This window comes from Panthera uncia, assembly GCF_023721935.1.
Source record: "Panthera uncia isolate 11264 chromosome B3 unlocalized genomic scaffold, Puncia_PCG_1.0 HiC_scaffold_1, whole genome shotgun sequence".
NCBI lineage: Eukaryota > Metazoa > Chordata > Mammalia > Carnivora > Felidae > Panthera > Panthera uncia.
Window position 1 is genome coordinate 131691416 of NW_026057582.1, and position 6657 is coordinate 131698072.

Consider the following 6657-nt stretch of genomic DNA (forward strand, 5'->3'; position numbering starts at 1 on the left):
TCTCTGGGCCTCCCAGACACAGAAAAGCCCTTCAATCTCTTTGTACATGAAAAAGACAAAATAGCACTCAGGGTACTCACTCAGACTGTAGGACCTTGGCCACAGCCAGGTGCATACCTGTCAAAGAAACTGGATCCTGTTGCCGCAGGGTGGCCACTATGTCTTAGGGCACTAGCGGCCACAGTCCTACTCATTAAGAAAGCAGACAAACTTACCCTGGGGCAAGGACTTAATGTCAAGGTCCCACACACAGTTATGTCCCTCATGAACACACAGGGGCACTGCTTCCTCTCCAACTCTTGGCTAACATGATACCAAGGGCTCCTCTGTGAAAACCCATGGGTCACCCTCGAAACAGTAAGGACATTAAACCCAGCAACTTTCCTCCCCACGGAAGAGGGGGAACCCGACCATGACTGTTCCAAAGTAACAGATGAGGTCTATGCTAGCTGCCCAGATCTACGGGATCAAGCTATAAAAAATCCGGAGCTCACCCTGTTTAATGACGGTAGGGGTTACTTACAGGAAGGTGCCCAAAAAGCAGGTTATGTAGTGACCACAACTACTGAAGTCTTAGAAGCCAAGACATTACCTGAAGGGTGGTCAGCACAACGAGCTGAACTATATGCCTTAGTCCGAGCTCTCACCCTCAGTGAAGGCAAACGAGCGAACATTTACACTGACTCTCGATATGCCTTTGTTACTGTACCTGTACATGGGGCCATCTATAAGGAAAGGGCGCTCCTTACTGCCACAGGGAAAGCTATCAAAAACAAGAAAGAAATACTAAAACTCCTTGACGCCATCTGGCTTCCAAAGGAAACAGCAATCCTCCACTTTAAGGGACACTGGAAGGTAGACTACCCCACAGCGTGGGGAAAGCGCCTGGTAGATGAAGCAACCAAGGCCACAGCCGGCAAAGACACAGATAGGCCTGCAAGGACCCTGATGTCTCCAGTGAAAGCCCGTCCACCCAGTTACATTGGAGAAGAAAGAAAATGGGCCGTGGCAGAAGGGGCCACCCTGACTGAGGAGGTATGATGGTTATGCCAGATGGATGTGTCTTCGTTCCATCAGCAACAGGGGGACACCTAGTCAAGGAGTATCACCAACTTGCTCATCTAGGAAAGACTGCATTAGAGGCCCTCCTCAAATAACACTACTACATCAGCCAATGGCCAGCGCTATGCAAAGCTACCAGTGAACAATGCATAATATGTGCTAAAAACAATGCTCAGTCTGCACCATGGCCCCCGCCAGGTGTCCAAAGAATAGGAGCTAACCCCCTTTGAAGGTCTAGAGATAGACTTCACAGACGCGCGGCCAAGCAAGGGGTTCAGATACCTCCTGGTGATAATGTGCACATACTCTGGATGGGTTGAAGCCTTCCCGACCAGGACGGAATGAAGCCAAGACTTGGCTAAAGTCCTCCTGCGGGAAATCGTGCCCCGGTTGGGCCTGCCCTTAACAAGTCACAGTGACAATGGGCCCGCATTTGTGGCGGATATTATGCAGACCTTGACTAAGTCTCTCAACATTACCTGGGGACTCCACACCGCTTACTGGCCCCAGAGCTCAGGAAAAGTAGAGCAGATGAATTGCACCCTCAGAGAAACCTTAGCAAGTTCCTGTCAAGAGACTAGCCTCCCGTGGCCAGATTTACTGCCCTTAGCTCTAGCATGCTTGCTGCACACCTGGGACATTAGGTTTCTCCCCCTTCGAGTTAATATATGGGTGGCCTCCCTCATGCCTGGGAAATCTTCCAGGAAACTTACATCAGGTTGGGGATAAAGGAATAAGTGAACAGCTTCAGGCACTGGAGACCACCTTAAATGAGTTACAAAGATATATTATAGAGAGAGCCCCAATTCTCCTAGGGTCCCTAGTACATCCCTTCTTGCTAAGAGGCTCAGTCTGGGTCAAGGACTGGAAAAAGAAACCTCTTAAACCACAGTGGACTGGGCCACACATTGTTATCTTAACCACCCTTACCGCCCTTAAGGTTTCAGGCATCACCCCATGGGTTTATCATTCCAGGGTCTCAAGAGAGCCAGTCCTGAGGAGTCTCTGACCTGGAGAGCTGACCCAGACCCAGTAGACCTGCTCAAACTAACCCTCTGGAAGACTCCAACTCCTGAGACCTTCAGCCCTGCTCCAGCCATGTCCCAGAAGCTGGCTGGTCTAAGCCTGGCCGAAGCCTGAGGATTCGACGGATTAATTGGACCATCCTTAACACCCCTGTTCAAGCAACTTTGTCAACCCCTGCCTCTTGCCTTGCTTCTTGCCATCGGACTAGCAGAGGTTGCCTCAACAGATTGGACATGGGTCAAAAAGCTTATGTTGGGTCTCACCTACCTCCTCTGGATGGGACGGCTATTATGTATTCCTTAGATCTTATGCTAACCTCTCTCACCCTCACAATTATTGCATACCCACAATGTCCTGAGGATTGTTATAAGATGGTAACAAGAGGAAAGTCAGAGAAAACAAAAGCATTCAGCTCCCTCACCTCAATAGAAAATGTTACAAGGCTGGGCGGGGGGGCGGGGCTTTGTTTGCCAGTCACAGGACGCTGGGTCACGTAAATTTTGGGCCACAGAGATTATCAAAACAGATGGACTCTGCAAAAACAAGGGCCTTACAAAAGGGAAGAAAGCCTGCTTTACTTACCTTCCCCTGTTGGGAATGTCAGATGGGGGAGGAATGCAGGATAAGGCCCTTCAAAAGGTTATAAAAAATACACAGGCCAAGCTGGTACAGCCATAAAGGCGACCACTCCAACACCCTACTGGGGCCTAAACCTCTCGGCCCTTAATCAAATGATTTCTGATTTCCCACTCTCTGGCGCTGGCCAACACCACCTACCAGGTCCTCCATGGCATAAACACCATCCAGATTTGCTGGATGCATTTGCCTCTCCCCTGGAAGGGCTTACTTAGCCACTCTTGTCCCCTGGGACTGGGAAGCTCCTGAAAATCTCACAACAAATGCTACTGTCTTAATTGGGCCCTTGGCTACAGGGGTCCTTCTCACAAATGCTGTTAATCTAACTTGGATACTCCCTGAGGATACAGACGGGACCTCCCTATGCAGGAAAAACCTAACCATAGATAAAAATGAAACCCTATGCTCACCTCCCGGGGTTTTCTGCCTATGCTCCAATTCAGCCTATCAATGCTTAGAGGCCAACTGGACTCAGATGCGCTAGTCTTCCTACACCCCCCACCCCCACCCCAGATATCTGTATACACTGAAGGCCAATTCCTGGCAGCCTTTAGCCCTAAGCCCCAGGCTAAACCAGGAGTCCGGCTACCTGTCCTAAGACAAATAGGAATTGCTACAGGGATAGGAACCGGGAGACGAGGCATAGACTCTTCTGTAGGACCATACCACAAGCTATCCCAGGAACTAAATGAGGATGTGGAGCGGGTCGCTGACTCCCTGGTGACCTTACAAAATCAAATAAGCTCCCTGGCAGCAGTAGCCCTCCAAAATAGGCGAGTCCTCAATCTCCTTACTGCAGGAAAGATAGGCACTTGCATCTTTCTAGGAGAGGAATGCTGTTATTTTGTAAACCAATTAGGAGTAATCAAAACTAAAGTCAGGGAACTGACAGAAAGAATTCAACGCAGACAACAAAAGGGTAACAGTCTTTGAAAAGGATGGGATTTTGCAAGTTGGACACCTTGCTCCCTGCCCTGGCAGGACCACTCCTTTCCATAACCTTGCTCGTAACCATTGGCCCACGCATCCTAAACACCCTGGCGTGCTTCATTGAAAAGACTGCCACATGCCAAACTGCAGCGTGTATTTCAGCCCTTCAAGGATATCAATCGATAAGACAGAAAGATGACGCCTACTAAAAGGAAGATTTTTAAAGGCATCAAAGTGGGCGAATGATGTGGGGGGAAAAACAAAACCCTGACCTAAAAAGAAAAAGGAATGTGGCAGGCACACTCGAGATTCTTAGGTTAGCCCTTCTCCATTTGTCCGAAGGCCAGTCCTCCCTCCCCCTCTTCCTTGGCTTGTTTGTCTCTCTCAGCCATGGGCACAAATGCGGAAGCTGTAAGATTATCAATTGCTCGGGGCTCAGATCTTTGGAGAAACGGTCTCCCCTGAGCCCATCAATGTAAATAAATCTCCGATCCTCCAAGATCTCTGCTCCAGGAGTGCCGCTTGGTTCTTCCGTCAGTGATCCAGCCTGGCTCTGTAACAGGGGAGGGGCAGAGAGAGAGGGAGACGCAAAATCTGAAGCAGGCTCCAGGCTCTGAGCTGTCAGCACAGAGCCCAACGCGAGGCTCAAACCCACACACCGAAAGATCATGCCCTGAGCCAAAGTCAGATGCTTAACCAATCGAGCCACCTAGGCAGCCGATTGGCAGTATCCTTAAAATAAAGCGAGGGATCAAAATACTTGTGCTGCTACCTTTGTTGAGGCTAACGAGAATCTGCAAAGATTCAATATTTCTCCGTTTTTGTAGACAGGACACAGTTATTACAGCATGCTTAGAGAAACAGCAATAATCAAAGCTTCAGTTTCTCACATCAAGCCACAAGTAAACGTGTAGTTCTCTGAATAAGCCTGTTTTTACATCACATACAAGGAATCTATTTGCCAACGAACTTCCTTAGCTCCTAAAGATTGTGTGGTCCTTGTGCCAACAACATAATCGAGCATGACTGTTGAAATATCTGGAGGACTGTGATCAGATGGGAGAATAAACAAACCCTACTACGTGCTCTGGATTTTCTAACACAGAACGAAATGTGAATTTCTGGGCAGCTTTCTAGGTGCGGAAAGAGGCAATTTATTTCCATTTTCTCAGCAGCAGAGCCACCTTACCCAAACCTTACAGTGTCTTTTCAAGAAATCACGGAGTCTTTTCAAGAAATCACAGGTCTCAGGACTCCAACTTTGCTTTTAGGTCCTTTCTATTGGGTGGTGGGTTCTTTTGGGTTTTCTCAAGTCCAAAAGAAACGCAACTTGCATAGCCGATTGTTTTTTCTCCAAGTGCATAGAAGTCTTTCACAACGAGTGTTAACAAATGTAAAATTCTCTAATGCACCCTTCTCCTTTAGACACCCCTCCCCAATTGCTGTATAGCCTTCACTTGTTTTTAAGTGGGCCTAACAGGAACACTGGAGGTTCTTAAAGACAGCATATGTCAGAATTAAGGCTTTTCCTAACAGAGCCCACTACCAACCACTGCCCAGTAGCTCCACACATTTGAAAAGGACAGGTACGGCCAGGCAAGACAATAACTTAATGGCTTTTAAATCCAGGCAAGGAAAAGGAGACAGGTGACTTGAGCTTCATTTTATGATGTCACAGCACGTTCAGGGCAGAAAGGAGTACTTTGCATTTTATCATTCCAACTTAATAATGCCATTAAAGGACAGCAAACACTCAAGGTGTTCAGAAAGATCCCCTACTCCCTTTAAACCAGATAGGATGCCCGTTCAAACAATGTAAATCTAAGCTATGACAATTTAGGAGGAAATGATGATTAAAAATCCTCCCTTGAAAATAAAAGCTCTATTAAGCAATGTTTGAAACTTCTTAAGTAAGGTTTTGTTATCTTGATCAGTTTTACGTGACACAGAACATCAATATTCTTTGTACGCACATCACATCGGTGATTCTTATCTCACTGGTGTTTAGAGAGAAAAGTTAGTATTTATTTAGATGCTCCTTGTGATATGTAAACACAGATTGCAACAGGACTAACAATTTGCTCTTATTAGGAAATTTTACAGAATAGTTATCAGTTCTATCCATCAAACATTATCTATTTTAAAGTGCTGTGATTAAGCTTCTGAAAACCAGTTACCTGAATGAAGTGAACTTTTTTGTTGTGCGCATTCTATGCCTGTGGAGTCATCAAGAAGAGAGGGCATATGTATGAATCTACCTCACTGGGTTTTGCTAAATTGCTATCGGAATCTGAGTATCACATGCATGCTCGACCAATCTGCCGCAGATGTCAGAAGAGGTAGATGTTCAGGGAGAAACTGAAGGACTGGATAATGGTAGTAAATTGGAAAGTCTGTTTAAGTAGCTGAATTAAAAAGTTTGGAATCCTAACCATCTGCTGAACTTATTTTTCTTTTCTCTTTTCTTCCCTCCCTTCTTCAAATAGCTTTTGAGTATCTATGTATGGGTCAAAAACTCAAATATCCGTAGTGGCCAGGAACAAATGTAAATAAGCAAAGCAGGTGGATTTTAAGAAAAATTGAGACAGACATATTTTATGTGTCTAATCAACACAGAGACAACTCTTCTCTCCCACCACGAAATGGGCTCTCTCCCACTATCCTCAGAAGATGCTTTAGTCTTGCTGCCTCTCTTTTGGTACTGAGAAGTATTTTACTCTAAGAAAAATATCAGTGCACACTCACTATAAATGATACCTCATACTTGGCTTCAGTGGGAAAACGATAGGGAGTGGCAAAGGCTGAGGCAGAGTGGAGAGCTCCTGTCCTGTCTAAAGTGGCGGTCTCTGGGTCCGTGGCTCTTGATTTCAGCTCAGGTCATGATCTCAGGGTTCCTAAGATAGAGTCCTTTGTCAGTCTCTGTGTCGACAGCGTGGAGCCTGCTTGGGATTCTCTCCCTCTCTCTCTCTCTCTCTGCCCCTCTCCCACTCATGCTCTCTGTCT

General features: G+C 46.6%; 1 long non-coding RNA gene across 1 annotated transcript in view; it reads right to left on the bottom strand.

The window, feature by feature from the left end:
* Window positions 1-3860: 3860 nt before the first annotated feature.
* The window catches only part of LOC125910271 (uncharacterized), a 5762-nt gene continuing 2965 nt past the window's right edge, over window positions 3861-6657 (bottom strand). The window contains exon 3 of the long non-coding RNA XR_007453925.1: window positions 3861-4207. This is a non-coding gene — a long non-coding RNA (uncharacterized LOC125910271). The remainder of the gene's footprint in view (window positions 4208-6657) is intronic.